Source organism: Canis lupus, chromosome 34, assembly GCF_011100685.1.
Source record: "Canis lupus familiaris isolate Mischka breed German Shepherd chromosome 34, alternate assembly UU_Cfam_GSD_1.0, whole genome shotgun sequence".
Lineage (NCBI taxonomy): Eukaryota > Metazoa > Chordata > Mammalia > Carnivora > Canidae > Canis > Canis lupus.
The window spans coordinates 34,398,355-34,417,331 of NC_049255.1; the positions used below are offsets into that span (position 1 = coordinate 34,398,355).

Sequence of the window (18,977 nt, forward strand, 5' to 3'; positions counted from 1 at the left end):
GATACTGCAAACTAAGTGAATTGAGAACACTAACAATAATAGCTACCATGATTTGAGTACTTATTATGTGCCAGGAAATTCATTGGCCACTTTATGTATACATTATGTTATATTATGTTATGTTATCTTATGTTATGTTTTTCATCTTCACAACAACATTGTAGGGTCAGTACCAATATATCATTTTAAAATGAGGGAACTCAGATTTAGAGATGGTAAATAATTTGCCCATGTTCACAGAACTGAGAAATGATAAAACTACAGTCTGAGACCCATATTCTTTCCATGAATACCATATACTCTCTTAGAAACATGGAGAAGGAGACACCTGGGTGGCTTAGTGGTTGAGCATCTGCCTTTGGCTCAGGGCATGATACTGGGGTTCCAGGATCGAGTCCCACATTGGGCTCCCTGAATGGAGCCTGCTTTTCCCTCTGCCCGTGTCTCTGCCTCTCCATGTCTCTCATGAATAAATGGATAAAATCTTAAAAAAAAAAAAAAAAAAAAAAAAAAAACACGGAGAAGATCTAGGTTTATCCCTTCAATTTCCAAAGGCTTAGACAAAGAAAAGGGTAATAGTATGATAGATTCTGTGATAACTAGCACTGCATAAATCATAATCAACAGAAAAAATAAATTTATATTCAGGATTTGGAAAGTTACAAGATACATATGCTAAATAGAGGATTCAAAACCTACAGTGATCAAAATGACAACATTACCCCTATTTGATGCAACAATTTGAGCCAGAAAAGTCTTCCATTTTGAAAAAGTCCAGAAATCTTTCTTCTCAGGTTACAAGGAGAAAGGGACCTTCACTTTCTCTCCTAAACGTCTTTGCCCTTCTGATGCATTTCTCTCCAAGAAGTTTAACTTATATCAATCAAAATTTCCATTTTAACAGATGTACACATCTCAAACTCAATATCCCATCCTTCACAAGGAATGCAAACCCTAATAATAAATGCAAAATGATTATTATGTGGAATATTTCTTTAAAACCTTTAGCAGTTAAGAGAAAAGGGACACACCTAAGCTTATTTTTTCCATCTGGATCCAGAACTTTAGTTCATGAGCAAAGTATATGGTATTTTTATTGGCAAGAAGAAATGTGTGATTTCAAAACATCATCTAGTAGTGCTGTAACGTAGGCCAAGGTGCTAATGAGGCATGGTGGTGAATATCGTTCTTGTAATAGTATCAATTGTTTCAATATGTAAAAATCTGTTTAAAGCTATATGTTGAACCTGTACTCATGTCTAGCCATCCTAAAAATGAATCCCACAAGTTACCAACAGGCTTAGGCTTACAATCCTCCCTGAAAATGGATCAAAAGGCACACCCTGCTCAAGATGGCTCAATAATGTCCTTTTCTGGGAAAAGGTGACAGTAGCTCACTTGAATTGGAAAGGTTGCTCAGCCTTGGTATTTGGGTGGGGAGAGATTCAACTTTGCTATGTTATATTCACTTCAACTGGGGCTCTATCCCCATGAGGGTGCTAAAATCAAGCAACCAAAATTTATTTCAGCCAATGTTTAATGAAGATGTCCTTATGATGGGATTTAAACATATATATGAGGATAATTATTTTTCCTATTTGGCTAATTGCTATATTCCTCATTAAGAAAAGCCTGTCAAATGTCTTGAAAGATTAGGTCATGGCTATTATGTGCACATACTATAATTCTATTGCATGCTCTTTTCATGTTACATCATTGAAAAGAGCTCATAAGCCAGATTCCACACTCATAAGTTCAAATACCTTTCTTACTGCACCATTTGTTTTCAGTCCATAGCCAAGAAAATTGTCCTCATCACCAACCAGCCCCATATAGTGATTTCTGGCCACCGAATTATCATAGCTGTCCTTTTCTTAACATGAGCACATAAATAAGACACAGAAGCATAGCTGGCTGATTTCACCTACATTTTTGCATCTGCAACAAATGACTGCTCCAAAAAGGAGGCTGTGCCCAAAAGGTAGGGGTGTGGGAAACAATTGGGTCGTGAGTGTTCTGTAATATAGTAGAGCTCCCTCTTTACTGTTAAATGAAAAGCAGAGATTAGACACAGGAAAACAATAACATCCAACTTCCTCTATTTATAACCTCAGCGTTTATAACAGATCTAGCAATAAATTATCCATTAAGATAAGATTCCATTGTTTCAAAAGGATATGATACCCTAAAATTCTCATAGTAGTTAAAACAGGTTTAAATAAAGTCCAAATCTTTCTCTAACCTTAGGGTAAATATTTTTTGCCAAAATGTTATAGTCACACTTTACCAAAGGCCTTCCAAAGCATCACAGTCTAATTCCACTTTTCCATGTTTTAAAACATGGTCACCATTTGCTGGAGGAGAAGAAGAAGGAGAGTCCCATGATGCTCTTTGTAGGCTCCATGTAAGCCTAGTTTTCCTCTTCATCATAACCTCCTAAAAATAAGGGGTCTTCCTCCGTCTTTATCACAAAGGTGGAACTGCAGTTCTTGAAAACCTCTCGCTGCCTTCTTTCCCAGTGTTTCTCACTTCCCATCAGTCAGAGGAAAGAGTGCCCCCACAGGCCATCATTAACCTGCCAATTCTGTCTCCAAACAAGGGGGACAAGAGCTCACTAATTTGAAGATCAAAAAGCCACTTGTCCATTATATAATTGGAATGAAAGGCAAAATGTTGCCGTTCTGAAGAGCACAGTAATTACTAGCTGTTAATTGCTCTCTCGTGGTGGCTCACTTTTAATTAAAAAGAACAGCTCGTTGCAGACCGATAAGCAATGGTGGAGACCACTGGTTTAATCAACAAAGCAGAAAAATTTGTTTCTGCCACAGCCAACAACAGCTTGAGAAATCTTCAGATGTCCAAGTGAGATTAAAAACTGTCTATTTAGTGCAGTCAGATTTTATTTTAACCAAGGAAATGACTATTTGAAGTCTTCCAATGTGAGTGTCCCCGCCACATCCCCGCTGGTGCCGTGGGGACTAATCACGGGCTGGGGTTGTGATCACTCAAGTAAAGAAATTTAGCGACTTTCCTCTTGACTTCATCATTCTTGGGTAATTGGCCTGTCTGAGGTGAGTACTCTTTTTTTTTTTTTTTTTAAGAAAGTGCTTTAAAGTATGGAAGGCCCAGACTGTGCATTTAATTACTGTTCATATTTCATGCAGTCAAACTGAATTTCATTTAAAAAGAAAATGATTTACCTATCTTAAAAAAGCCTTGCTTAAATGCTCTGCTTTGTTTTTTGGTTTTTGGTTTGTTTGGGTTTTTTTTCTTGCCAGGGGTTATATATTTAGGTGCCAAAAAAATATGTTTAGGGCATCAAAGTTAATTCTGTAAGATGCTTCTCTGTCTTTTCTGCTTTCATCTAGTAGCCACAAACGACAGCTACCTTCCAGGGGGCAGAGGATACTCCTGGAAGGACAATACTGTATTTAGTTAAGAAGATTCCCTAGGTTAAATGAGGTTACTGGTCTTCGGCTTGTTCATATATCTCTAACTGTGGACACTGCGTATGTGGACCACACTCCAGCCTCTTTTCTTCTCCCTCTTCTTCCAACCTATAGAGGTGGAAAAGGCATTTGTTTTTAAAATTTGCATGTGTTTCCACTTCACTGTCCCTCATGGGTCTCAAGCCATATTTAAGTCTAGACTTTTGTCAAAGAGAAAATAATGCTCTGTTTACTAATCATTAGAAATACGTACCTCTTTTTTTGTCTGGATTATATAAATAATGTGCCTCACCTCTGATACAAACTGCCAATCGAATATTTACCCTATGTATTGGGTAAACATTAGAGCTAATCATCCTGTACAAAATGGTTTATGACTCAGCTCAAATGGTGCTTCTGAAAAGATCTGTCCCCTTGCCAGCCACTAAAGCAAACTTCTCTTTCTACTAAACTAATAATAATGTTTGAGACATAATCTACAGAGTAAACTATAAGCCAATATCCTTGGTGGACACAGATGCAAAAATCTTCACTAAGATGTTAGTAAACTGAATTCAACAATACATTAAAAGGATTATTCACCATGATCAAGTGGGATTTATTCCAGAGATGCAAGGATAGTTCAATAGCTGCAAATCAATCAACATGATATATCAGTCTTACAAAATGAGTGATATAAATTATATTGTCATCTCAACAGATGCAGGAAAAAACATTTGACAAATTTCAACACTCGTTCATGATAAAAATTCTCAACAAAGTGTGTTCAAAGGAAACATACCTCAACACGATAAAGGCTATATGTGACAAACCCACAGCTAACATCAAATTCAATGGCAAAAAACTAAAAGTTTAACTTTTAAGATCAGGAACAAGACAAAGATTCCATAATGCTAGAAATCCTAGCCATGGCAATCAGACAAAAAATATAAATAAATATTGGTAAGAAGGAAGTAAAACTGTCACTATTTGTAGATGACATGATACTACACATAGAAAACTCTAAAGACTCCATCAAAAAACCAATGGAAGTGGTAAATGAATTCAATAAAGTTGCAGGATGTGAAATTAATACCTAGAAATTGGTAGTATTTCTATACATTAATAATAAAGTAGTAGAAAAAGAATTTTTTTAAAAAATTCCATTTACAATTACGCCAAAAATAATAAAATACCTAAGAATAAATTTAACCAAGGAAGTGAAAGAACTGTGCTCTGAAAAATATAAGACAATGATGAAAAAAAAATTGAAGCCCATACAAAGAAATAGAAGATACATTATGCTCATGGAGTGGAAAAATTATTATTGTTAAAATGTCCATGCTATCCAAAGAAACTTACAGATTCAATGCAATCTTACCAAATGCCAAAAGCATTTTGCATAGAACTAGAACAAATAATCCTAAATTTGTATGGAACCACAAAAGATCTTGAATAGCCAAAGCAATCTTGAGAAAGGAGAACAAAGCCAGAGATACCACAATTCCAGCTTTCAAGATACACAACGACGCTGTAGTAAATGACACAGTATAGTCCTGGCACAAAAATCGACACGTAGGTCAAAAGCACTAGATAGACAGTCCAGAAATAAAGCCACACTTACATGGTTAACTAATATAAAACAAAGGAGACAGAATAAAAAAAAATAGGCAAAAGACAGTCTTTTCCAGAAATGGGCTGAGAAAACTGGACAGACATGCAAAAAGATGAAACTGAACCACTTTCTTATACCAAACACAAAAAATAAACTCAAATGAACTATAGACTTAAATATGAAGCCTGAAACCAGAAACTTCTAAAGGAAAACATAGGTAGTAATCTCTTGGACATTGCCCTTAGCAACATATTTACAGATATGACTCCTTGGGCATAAGAAACAAAAGCAAAATTAAACCATCAGGACAACACCAAAATAAAAGCTTTTGCACAGTACAGAAACCATCAACAAAACGAAAAGGCAATCTACCAAATAGGAAAGGATATTTGCAAATGATATATTTGATAAGGCATTAATATCCAAACTATGTAAACAACTCAACACCAAAAAACAAACAATCCGCCTAAAAACTGGGCAGAGGACCTGAACAGACATTTTTTCCAAAGATGATATAGAGATGGACAACAGATACATGAAAAGATGCTCAACATTGCTAATCACCAAATGGAAACCAAAACCACAATAAAATATCACCTCACACCAACCAGAATGGGTAAAATCAAAAAAATCAAGAAATAAGTGTTGGCAAGGATGTGGTAAAAAGGGAACACTCATACACTTCTGGTAGGAATGTAAATTGATGTAATAGGTGTGAAAGACAGTATGGAGGCTTCTTAGAAAATTAAAAATAGAAATACCATATGATCTGATAATTCCACTACTGGGTATTTACCCAAAGAAAGCAAAAACACAAATTCAAAAAGATATATGCACCGTGATGTACACTGCAGCATTATTAACAATAGCCAAGCTATGGCAGCAACATAAGTGTCCATAGATAGATGAATGGATGAAGAAGTGTGGTGTACACACACTGGAATATTACTTAGTCATAAAAAAAATGTTTGAGATCTTGCCATTTGCAACAATATGGATGGACCTAGAGGATATTATGCTAAATGAAGTAAGGCAGCGAGAAAGACAAATACCACATGCCTTCACTTGTATGTGGAATCTACAATGAACAAACAAACAAAAACAGACTTATAAATACAAAAACAAAACTGTTGATTGTCAGAATGGAGGAAAGCAGGAGATGAGCAAAATTGGTGGAAGAGATTAAGAGGTAAACTATAGATGGTAACTACACATATAGTGGTGAGTATTGTATAATATATAAAATTACTTTAACCACTATATTGTGCACTGAAACTTATATAGCATTGAATATCAACTACACCTAAATAATAAAAATTAAATAAATATACGTGGATTATAGAGATTTTAAAAAGATATAACCTACAAACACATGTAGGTAAATGGGTAACTGAATTCAAGGTAATGAAAAATTAACTTATTTTGCTAGCTTTATCTAATAGTCTTTATCTTGTCTTTGAAAGCACTGTTGACATCGGGCTGGGGGAGGCTGGCCTACTGGCCTCCATGCCAATCTCCATAGACAGCCCTCCCTCCTACTAGAGATTCATTACTTGAGCCCTAAATTAACTTCCCCACATTAAGATGTCTGCTCTGAGTAAGGAGTAGGGAAGGAAAAGAGAAGTTCTTCTCTATAAAGAGAAGTTCTATTTTCTTTTACTTTTCTCTTCATTTATATCCAAGAATAAAGGGCCTACTACTATGGAAAAAGTAGAATCCAATTTTAGTTTAAATCCCAACTCTACTGTTTCTTAGTAAGTAACCATGGTTAAGCTATTTGGTCTTCTAAGTTTCAGTTCGATCCAGGGAGAAGAAAGTAAATCTTTTAAGAAACAGTTGCAAAAGAATATTTGAAATAATATAGTAGGTGTTCAGTAAATGAACATAGTAGGTGTTCAGTAAATGACAGTTGGATACTGGTGATATGATACGGGTGCTAATTTAAGAAGGTCCCTCCCCATTCAGTCCTCTGTACACCTTGCCAAATACAGCGTGAGGACCTGGAGAAGACAATCCCAGAATTTTTTTCTTGAATACTCCCCCATTTTCTCCCAGTTTTACACTTGAACACTGTGTCTATGACATTAATTTAATCTCAGTAAAACCTGACATGAGGGTGAAGTGGGTCACAGAGAATCGATGAACAGCCCAAAGAAGAATTTAATAGTAGATTCACGTTAATAGAAGAGGGGGTTGAAAAAAAAAGGATAGAGAATTATTTTCTAAAGTTTAAGTTCCTAAAAATTTTTCTCAGAGTATTAATGAGCAAAAGAACACACACGCCCACGCACACATTTCACCTTACATTCATCACCACATGTGTCATTTCTATAAATAAATTTGGTGACCTGAGGGGAAACTATTCATATGAGTACACCATCTTCCAATTTAAGAAAGCCAGGCAACTAAAAAAAGTCATAAAATTAAATTATTTTTTCCTAAGATAGGAACTTTCCTAAAGTATATATTCAAACTTGTTGCCTCCTTGATATAATATTCCTTTCTGACCCTTCTTCTCCTAGGAACTATTATATGGCTTCTTTTATTTCTCATTGATAATCAGAAAACTTTTAAAACTATTGCTGAACCCAGCAAAAAACTTAATGACTTAGTGAAGGTATAGTCTTATTTTTAGTGACAAAATGAACTTGAACCTATAAGTCATCCTGCCTGTATACAGACAAGGAAATATCAAGTTATGGAGCTGAAAGAAACCTATGAGTCTTATACAAATAGAGCCCTTTAAAAGTCACAAAACAAATACAAATAGTCACTAAATTCTACGCTCAGATAAATGCCAAAGAGAAATGTTACTAGGGACGCCCGGGTTGCTCAGTGGTTGAGCAGTCTGCCTTTGGCTCAGGTTGTGATCCCAGGGTCCTGGGATCAAGTTCCTCATCAGGCTCCCTGAATGGAGCCTGCTTTTCCCTCTGCCTGTGTCTCTGCCTCACTCTCTGTGTCTCTCATAAATAAATAAAATCTTAAAAAAAAAAAAAAGAACTGCTACTAATATGCCTCAGGGCTTTATCTTCTCCCAAAAGGCTGAGTGGCAAAGGGTCACCTATGTAAGAATAGAATTTGGTATTCAAAAGTGAATGGCCCATCCAGAAGCAGGATCCACCACCAATTCCTGGCATGATTCTGGGTCCTGTCACTTCTCTGATGTGATGATTGAAGTAGGGAAGCCCTGAAGCCTCATCCAGCTTGAAAAATCTATTTTTCCAGAACTGCTTTCTTAAAATATATATATATTTCTTAAAATATATATATATATTTCTTAAAATTTCTTAAAATATTTCTTAAAATATTTTAAGAATATATATATTTTATATATATATTCAGAACTGCTTTCTTAAATATATATATTTAAGAATATATATATTCTTGAAATATATTCTTATATATTTCATATATATATATATGTATATATATACATATATATATATATATATAGTGGTAAAATACCCATAAGATCAAATTTCCCATTTAACCAATCTTAAGTGTCCAATCTACACACACAGACTTGTGCACCCATCACTAAACCCATGTCCAGAATTTCTTCAATATCCCAAACTGAAACTCTGTACTCCTTAAATAGCAGCTCCTATTTCCTTCCTTCCCTAACCCCCGGCAACTGTTAGTCTACTTTGTCTCTACGTATTTACCTAGTCTTCGTATCAGTGGGATCGTCCATAACTTGTCCTTGGGTGTCTGGCTCTTTTCACTTAGCCTAATGTGCGTGTATCAGAATTTCCTTCTTTTTTCAAGCTGAATGATAGAACAGTCCACACTACGGATAGACCACATTTTGTTTACTCATTCCCCTGCTGATGGGCACTTAGGTTGTTTCCACCTCTTAGCAGCTGTTCATAAGGCTGCTATGAACCCTGGTGGGCAAATGTTTGTTTGCATTGCAGCCTGTGGGCCTTGGGCTCAGGCGCCCCATGAGAAGGTCGGGAAGCCGGGGTACAGCAACGTGTCTGGACTCGGTCTATACCATCCCAACCGCAGAAGATGCTCAACAAATTCCTTCTACTATGAGAAAGCAGAGTCAGCCTCTTCGGATCGATTGCATGCGAAGCCCAAATCCCCTCACAGGCTGTGGGCCATCTCCCACACGTGCACGGAGCTGGTGAAGGGCAAAAGCCAAACAATGTGTTTACGCACATTTCTGAACACTCATCTTCCTGCGGCTACTCCTGCATCCAGACCAGGAGGCCCAGGCCGATCCTGAGCACAGGCACTTCACGCTTGGAATGTGGAGGGGGAGCATTTTTTCTTTTCTTTTTTTTTTTCCTACTTCCTGTTCCTAATTTTCAGGCAGCACCTGTCACCAGCAGTCTTGACTTTCACAGTTTTCTTTTGAGCCCCTTTGCTTTTTTTTCTCATACTTGTTCTAAGGTTTATCAGAGGAAACACTTGCCCTCCCAAGGATGGCCTCCACGCTGTGACAGATTAATCCAGGTTGAGTGAACTTCCTTCAGACAGAGGACACTAATTATTATGAAGGCACTTAGAACACAATGCGAGCTGACATCTGACAGACCATTCCCTGCCAGCTCTGCATTGTCTTAATGTCAGACCCTGTCAGTTCCCAGCCTTAATTACATCCTGTTTACAAACATTAGGCCTGACTTCAGATGAAGCCTTAACAAAGGTTGACAAAGGTCAGGGTCACCTCACAAGGATGTTATCTGTCTGTACTCTCCTCCTGATAAACCAGAGGTAGAGGGCTGATTTGGGAGATAGCTTTCAGAGCAGAAAAATGCACTGTGGTCACTGGAATATCTAATCTCTGCGGACACATTTTCACCCAATCTGCTAAGCGCAGTGCAGGGACAGGGGGCCACATGTAGAGACCAACTTGGTGCTGCTCGTTATCTGGAATCCCCCGAGGGCAGACGTGGCAAAAGGGTTGGGAAAAACCTTCAGCAGGAAGGCGGTAGTCACCCTTTGCCACTCAATCAAGAAAAACAAATTCAAGAATTAGGAAAGGGACCCCAGTTAAAACAGAGACCCGTTTCAAAGATAACAAGCAGATTTTAACTAGTAGCTATAACCTGATTTTTTTTTCTTTCCAGTCATTTTGGAAATGCTTTCGGGTTAAGATCAAGCAGCAAACTTTTCTCAAGCACGATGCTCTTTAGGTTCATTTTAATGTAAGAGACTTAAGGTATCACGTCAGACTTTTATGCCAAACGATCAGACCTGGGCATTTTTGAATTTCAACAGTAATTCAATAGTTTTTCAGGCTCCAGCCTTAGTGAGCAGCCATCGAACTCTATATTTCATAAACAGGAAGACTGTGGCCCGATGTGGTTAAATTATTTCACATAATTAGCTCTCACTGCACACTGGTGGCAAGGCCAAGGCCAAGCTAGAGCCAAAATCTCCCCCACCTAGTCTGGGCTTATTTAGAAGTAAACAGGTTTTTTTTGTTTTGTTTTGTTTTGTTTTGTTTTGTTTTTTGCTAGTGTTCTTAATGAGTTTGGCATCTAGTACCAGACGGGTACTAACTAGATTAACAACTTTTTTTCATTTCGCCTCTTCAGCCCTCTTTCCTGAAGAACCTACATTCTTTTTATCTTAGGCTCCTATCTTCCAACCCATAAATGGAAGCACTTTTTTCTCTGGAAAGCACTCCTCGGAGTCTTCCAATTCCCCCCGGGACACACAACAGCACTCCGCAGATCATTCATAGAGTTGGCTTGGGCGCTGGCTGGTTCTTCCCACATTATCAAGACTTCTCCTGTGCCAGGTCTCTGTCCTGTTCTCCTTTGAGCGCAGTGAGCTGCATTCTGTTCGACAGGCCTACTCCCCAAATGTAGACCTTGTAGAAGTAAGATCCAGTTGTATTTCCAACAACTTTGTCATAATTGGTTTTTTAGACCAACACTGTTTTGTAGAAATTGGCCTCCTCTCGTCTCTAACTCCTCCCATGTCATTGACACTACTCTGCCACAACCTACGTGCCCGAGCTACTCTCAGGCCTACTTGCTTGGTCACTCTCCCAAGAGTCTCACCTGGTCCTAGAGTTTCCATTTCTTGCCACCAGTGGGTCACTCTGAATTTCTTAGGTTTCGTTCTTACTCTTTACATCTTTGCTTCCTCATCTCTGTGAGAGGCATCTGTGGCATCATGTCAACACCAATATGGTAAGTCTAAGAACAAGTTGTTTCTAGGATCTTCCTCCCAACTCTCCCATTTTGGAAAGAGGAAACACCATTCTCTTGACCCCAAATTTTTATGCTTGAGAGGTCTCCTCAGCCCTACCTACTTCCCTGCAGTGAGGAACCGTGGCTTGTGGAGTGCTTTGTCCAAAGTGTCTGCCACAGTACCTAGAACATAGTGGGCACTTATTAATATCTGATGCATGGATAAAGGAGCAGAAAATGGAAGAGCCAATGAATGAATGGACAAACGTGGTGAAATTGCTGAGTCTTATCAATTCTTTCCCCACAGCATCCTAGCTCTTCCTCTACACTTCCTCCTTCATGGTCATCTCCATTTTCAAAGATTCTGTAACCAGGAGTCTGAAATACTACAAACCATAGCTGAATCACCTGCCTTAGTTTCTCCACCTAATCCCTCCTAACTGTGGCTGGGCACAGAGAGTAAGTAGTCTTGCGCAAAAAAAAAAAAAAAAAAAAAAAAAAAATGGTGCTTCAATACTGCCTTTAAAATAGATTCCTTGCAATAATCCTATTGAATATTCTAATTTGTTATATAAAAATGTCAAGTAGCTTTAGGCCCAGGTCCAACTTCTGGCAAGAGTGACTTATTTTGTTCCCCCCAGATGACAATGAAATGCTGTTAACTATCCTTTGCCTACGATCTTCTGAACAGGTGTGCGCCCCATAACACTCTGTGGTCTAGACCAGATTTCCCAGCTTACGAGAGATTATGTCATTTGGGACTGAATCCAAGACTTGGCTTAAATAAAGATGTATTACTGCCTTGCTGCTCATGCATCGACCGCATGCACAGAGTAAAGGCAGATGAATCTGCCCATCAAATGTAATATGGAGCTCTCTGACGACAAACTTGACTTACGGTAGTAAAATTGAGGTTACAGTGAAATTGAACTAAAATCCCTAGGTGTTACACTACTTTAACGTGTTTCACTCACTGTGATGAGCTACATAGTTCAGAAGGCGGTAGTTACCGAAGGTTAAAAAAGTTGTATTCTAAGATATTTTCATTTGTAGAGCTGTAAATTTTGTGTTTGTTATGTCTGCCAGCTAGTGGCTGGAATGTCTAGTAGGAATTTCTATCAATTCGCAGGGGGAATAAATGTGGGATGGGGGAGGAGGAGGGCGAGGGAGGAGGGCCAAAGGGGAAATGAATGAAAGAATGAATTCTTTCCTTAATAAAACCTTGAGGAATTGTGATAAAGCTGGCCTTTTTGTGTGCATTACATATACATTTTAGTGCTAAGTACAGTTTAAAGATGGACAATAATCATCTGTTATCGGGGTCACACTGACACATTAATGGTTCTATTTGTAAGTCTTAAGACAAGATCAATAATCAAGAGCTTTAAAAACATCAGGCACACCTGCAATGTCTTCTCACCGCTGAGAAATAACTGCCTGCCCTCTTTTCAAGAGGTTGTTTTACTTTCATTGCATTTGTAATGTCAGTCATACGCACAACCCGCTCTCCCGTCAGAATTGGGTTACAGCCAGTGGCTAACGCCTCCGGAAATACAGACCTAATATTTCACAATAGCTCTATGAGGGTCTGCAACCACATGCTTCACTAACCCAAACAAGAAAATCTAATTTTAGAGGGAAAAGAGCTGAGAGGGTCATAAGGAAACCATGTCGGTAATCTAGTACACACCTTAAGTGTGCAAAAGTTCAGTGTTTAAGTGAACTCCCAAATTCCTAGCGCACTCACAAGAAGCTGTCTAATTCAAGTGTAAGGAATCTTACCACAAGATTTCATAAAATGCAACTTTTCCCAATGGGAAGAGAGACACAAACACAACCGAAAACTCTATAATTTTTAAGCAGAGAGTCAAAGGAAAGATATCATTTTACAGAATAACTTAGTTTGCCAAGCTGATTCTGTCTTTCTCAGTGGTGGATGGTTGGGGACGGGGCAGCGATGAAAGTCTGGCGTGCAAGGAGTCCAGAGCACGTGAACATGTGAAAGCAGAGACTTCGAGGGTGCAAAGTGAACCAGAACCCTCAGTGCCCACTACAAGATGATCAGGAGGATTAGAGAACCAGTTGTGCCCGCAGTGACCACTGGAGCCTACTAGGGTGCCAAAATCTTTCCTCTCATTCAGGTCTGGATCCAAAGCAAGATAATTTTTAATATAAAAAAATGCTAGGTTTGGGGCACCTGATGGCTCAGTTGGTTGGGCGTCTGCCTTCAGCTCAGGTCATGGTCCTTGAGTCCTGGGATCGGCCCCACATCGGGCTCCCTGCTCACTGGGGAGTCAGCTTTTTCCTCTGCCCCTCACCCTGCTCATGTTCTCTTGCTCACTCTCTCTCTCTTACACATAAATAAATTAAATCTTTAAAAAATAATTAAAAATTAATAATAAATCAAACAATGCTAGATTTGATTGTGAAGCTATACCATGTGTGGAATAGGACCGGGTGCTGCCCTCATTCTTCTCTCCCCAGCACCTTGTACAACACCCAACAGGCAACAAAGGCCCAATGAATGAGTGAATGAACAAGACAATACAGCAGGGGCTTGAACATTACTTTGGTGCCCCATATACATCATCCTTTAAAGCAATCCCTTTAAAATATCTGAGAGCCAGTATACTCTTAAATCAACTTTTCCACACTATACAATTCAACTCAGAAAATAAATGAAAATAAGGCATGTAATTTGCTATCTCTCTGGTAAGCAATCAAAAAAATTCAAATCCCAACACAAACAGTGGTGAATAATTCTGTCCTTAAAAACCGAGAACAGGACTGTCCACAGCAGCTCCACCCATATCGCACAACTAGGTGAGCAGTTATCTTCTGAGCATGACAGAAGGAAGCTTGAGTAAAGTTCCTACCCAGAAGAGCCAACCTCACCTTCATCCCACCATGATGGTGGCTTTTCTATGGGCCTTCGAGTGGAAAGAAAAAGAAAGAAGGATCTGCTAGGAGTTTTTGCCTTTAGGCCAGACCCTGAGAAACAATATTAGGTCATGTAACAATCCAACTCGCTCCCCCCATATGTCTACCCATGTTTCTGAGCAGCTAGGAGCTGGCCAACTCCCACAGGGCTGGCAGCTTAGGCAAATAACAGTCATCACTGATTGATACAAAGTAGATATTCGGTACAGCCTTATAAAGTAAATATTAGCATCACCATTTTATAGAAGAGAAAGTTCAGGCTAACTTATTTAGCAGGTGAGCTGGGATATGAACCTCAGTTTGTTTGACTCTGAAACATGAGATTTTTTTTTTTTAACCACACAGCTCTGCCTCCTGGGTCCTTTGGTAAGTTCATACTCCAAATGAGAATATAGTTATGTAAAGAGGCACTCTCTTCCATATTCAAACAAGCTATCATTTTTAGATAAAATCCTTTGTATATATTGGCCTAATAATTTAAGCCCAATAGCTTAGAGTTAGAAAAAACTGAAATATCACAAAGTAATAAATATCATAGAAGTCTTTCATTCCACCATATACTGAAGAAGGAACCTTCTTTGTAAGAGTGTCTTACAAGCTTTACTTGTACTTGTGAAAATAAATATATCATATTAACATTACATAGTATTTTTCCGCTGGAAGAGTTCAAAGCATTTTTCAAATGCCAATTTGGGTATCTGCTTGAGAAAAAAAAAAAAAAGAAAAGCTGAAATATTATAGACAAACTCTAGGAGGTATCTCTTAAATAATTTAACTTCCTTCTTCCCAAAAGAATGTAGGCATCTCAAGATAAAACACATATCAACAATGAAACTATTCATGTTTAAGTCCAGAATTCACGGAGAAGAACAAAAAAAAAAAAAAATCCACAAACAAACTTACTACCAGCTACTACCATTTGAGCACTGAATTTAGTGTTCAGCTTCTTAAAAAACAAGGTGAAAAGAAAAAAAATGGGCTAGATATAGTTCTTATTATCCAAGAAAAGGGCTTTCTGTGGACTATAGTTTAAGAAACTCTGAAAAAGATTTTGGGCTTCTCCTACCACTATTTTACAGAATATACACAGACACTCTTCATGCGACATTACTTTGACCCTCAACAAACGCTAAAGGAGTATCATTTTAAAAGTAATCTGTTTCAGATACAACTCTTTTTTCCTTCTACATGGGTCATATCTGATTTTTACACTAATGAATAGTATACTTGATTCCTGTCACCTCCTTTGCAAGATCTTGTAGTCTATACATTTCCAGCAATTGAAGTCGATTGTTTTTTAAGGTTAACATCTATGGACCATTTCCTATGTGAGCTTAGCCCAGTGCTCAGCACACGTTCTCTTGGCTCAGAGATTTATGGCTTTTAGAGATCTTTACCCTCAGTGTCAGAACCATAAGCAGGAGGCCCAGGGAATCCAGCCCAGGTTTGTCTGATTCCAGAACCAAGCTCTTAATCATTATGCCACAAGTCCTCTTCCATCACCCGTGTACCATAAGAGTGTGCAACATTGTTATCTGTATTTCCAAAGTCAGGTAGATAAGAGTATCTTCCTAGAAAATCAAGGTTTTCCTTAGGTCAATTCTTTAAGAATAGGCTCACAAAAGAGATCTGGACGTTAGTTGCTTTTGATCAGATAAAGGATTTGAAATCATAACCTGAATTTTCTTTTAAATCTAAGCAACAACAGACAATAAATACTGCAATATGTAGGTAAATGAAAAGGGTCTATATGGATGGTAGAAAGTTATATGCTTCATAGAATAGGCAAGAGGAAGTTTCTCTTCAGGTCACCAATCAACTCAAAGTCAGTTGAAAGTAATTGTCATCATTGATAATATTCTAGATGAAATCAGTTAGTGGTCAAAGCAAACACCTAAAATACCATGGACCATGCTACAAAAACCCAGAAGTAATTATCACTCATCATTGCCCTGGCAGGAAGCTCCAGGGAGACCAAGGACTGAATGAGTAAAGGGACCACTATCACCTCTTAAATCTTGGCCGACTATTTCCAGATGAGCTATTTGGCATAGTGAGGAAATAGAGCTCAGAAATCTTGCCCAGATGTTGCATTTCAGCTAGAAATTACCAATAATTGAGTTCGTGAACCTTTAGTTTCATTTATAAGACAATGGATGCACCCGAGCATACTAATTTTGCTACTACTTTTAGGTAGATTGTCTCTCTGAATTTTGTATGCACCTAAGCATGTAGGTGTATACACCTAAGCATGTAGACATTTTCAGTTATGCCGGGAAGAGAAAAAAAAGATTTTGCTAATTTGTCCCAGGACAGTTATAGAGGGAAGGGACTGTCCTTTAAGGCTTATACAAATAAACTCTTTCTCTCTCTTCCAATCAACCTAAAATACTTTCTGAACTCCAAAGTTTTTCAAAAATATGTTAGACAAAAAAAGAAAAAAGAAAGAAAAATCTAGAGTTACTGCTCTTTTCAAGACATTATAGTAGAAGAACACCTAAGCCACTAGTGATGGAAACTGTTTCTCATAAAGACATTCCCAAAACAATGAGAGCCCAATGTGAGCCCAAGGATTTCTATCCGTGGATTCAGTCAGGCTCTGTGCCAGGTACTAGGGATTCAACAGTGAAAAACACAGAAATAGTCCTTGTCTTCAAGGAGTTTACATTCCAAGAAAGAAAGAAGACATATCAAATCATGCATAGCTATTTAGTTAAAATTATGATAAGAAAATATCTGACAAGTGAAACCATGGTGCCCTCCAATTTAATTACAAGGAACCTAGATTCTTGAGGGGGTGAGGAGAGGAACAATAGGATGTCGGTTATCCAAAAGCAGCTCCAAGAAAATGCTTTTAAAAATAAAACTTAGAAGCATTTATCCTGGGATTCTGGACCTAACCTCCAATTCTGGCAAACTGGATTCATTGTTGAGTCTGGTCACCACGTTGAAATAGCAACCTGGCCCCATAAATTCAAATCCCTGGATATATAGATACATATGTACTATATATTTTACTCTCTACTGTTTTTTTTTCCCTTGCCAGCTTCACATTTTATAGACATCCTCATAGCAACGTGAGGAATGGCTCCATCTTAAACTTGACAACCAGAATGACAAAATCTTGACTTTTTTTGTTTCCTTTCTCCAATTAATTTAAAAAAAAATATTTTTAATAAATACAAACACTTCTCTCAGGGTAGAATTAAGACTCATCTTAAAAAGAAAAATAGAAAAATGTTTGTCTAGTTTCAAAACAGCTGCTATGATCTAGCCTGAATTTTTTTTAAAGATTTTATTTATTTATTCATGAGAGACCCACAGAGAGAGAAGCAGTCTCCTGTAGGGAGCCCAATGTAGGACTCGATCCCAGGACTCCAGGATCACGCCCTGAGCTGAAGGCAGACGTTCAACCACTGAGCCATCAGGTGCCCCTACCCTGAATTTTAAAATCATAGACTCATATTACACTAGACTCTGGTTAAATCTTAGAATGTATCTCATCCAGCCCTTCATTTTATAGACGAGGAAACTGATAATGTGCTACTGATTTGTGAGGACCTCAATCACTTAACCCTTGAGACACTGAATGTGGTATATATCAAAGCCACATGAACTCTGACGTAGAACCACAGGAAGAATGGAAACCATCTAAACACACCAAACTGTGTGCAAAAGCACACTATGTGTAGTTGCAACCAAATTAACTGGTGAATCACTGCTCTCCAACATCAGGAATACAAACTAGTTCTACACAGAAAACAGTATGGTTGTGATACCAAGTGAAACACTCAGCTTAGTGCCTGGCTTTTGGCAGACTCCACTTTTATGAAGAGCCCATCCTAAGGAAAGATGGAGGAAGGTGGGGAAAACCAGCATGGCTTCTTGCCCCAACAGACACCTGCTGAATCAGTTTGAAAAATGCCCAAGGCTCCTTGGATTTTAAGAAGCAAAGGCTTGGGAAAACTACTCTGACCATTTTTTTTCTGCTGCTCCTTGAAGTAGACACTCATGATTTTTGACAGCTCAGCATTCATTCTCTGACTTTCCAGGAATAACTGCTGTTTCTCTCTCCCACTCACAGGCCTGTTGCTCAGGTGAGGCGGGCTCCATACTCTTTCACACCAGGCTCCAAAAGAGAGCACATGACCCAGGCCTAGCCAATAGGATCATTTCATCCCTTGGCTGCAGTGGAGGCTGGTTTGAGGTCAGGCACCAGGCCCAAGCCAGGCCAAAGTCTGCATTCGGACTGTTTATGGGGAACAGTTGGGAAAAAAGAGCTTTTCTTGTTACACGAGCAGAGAGCTTCCTGGAATCACAATAAGAATGGAGACAAACTGAGAATGAAGCCAACATGGAGGAAAACAAAAGAGAGATGGAAAGAGTCTGAGCCACAATGACATTGTTGAATCCCTGGTTTAACACCTGCCCTCAACTTCTCAGTTACCTCCTCCAGCAAAATCTCTGCCTTTATTTTTCTTTAAGCAAATTGAAATTCAATTTCTGTCTTTGGCAAACACAAGTGTTCAGACCAATAAACTCATCTCCCCAACCCTGTACTCTTCCCAACCTCCTCTTCCTTGGCCTTCCAAGTACAGTGAAATGGGCACTAGGAGGTCTGAGTTCTGATCCTGGGTCCACCACTTCTTTGAACAACAACCTCTCTAAGATTCAATTTTATAAAAAGGGGGTGGAGGCTATCTAACAATGCTAAGATGAATCTTACCTTGAGACCCAAGCCAGATCATTGATACAAAAGCACTCTGGTAAACACATAATGTTTTCAAGCATAAAATGTCATTATTTGCTAAAAGTTCTAGAATTCTCTCAATCTTCATT

At 38.4% G+C, this 18,977-nt stretch overlaps 1 protein-coding gene and 1 long non-coding RNA gene across 9 annotated transcripts in view; both read right to left on the reverse strand.

The window, feature by feature from the left end:
- The window catches only part of MECOM (MDS1 and EVI1 complex locus), a 553,056-nt gene that overhangs the window by 395,083 nt on the left and 138,996 nt on the right, over positions 1-18,977 (reverse strand). The window lies entirely within an intron of this gene.
- LOC106558209 lies at positions 3,032-18,906 on the reverse strand. Its single transcript, XR_005383987.1, has 2 exons — positions 18,865-18,906; positions 3,032-3,557 (listed from the first exon to the last, which is right to left on the reverse strand). It is a non-coding gene; the product is annotated as an uncharacterized LOC106558209 (long non-coding RNA).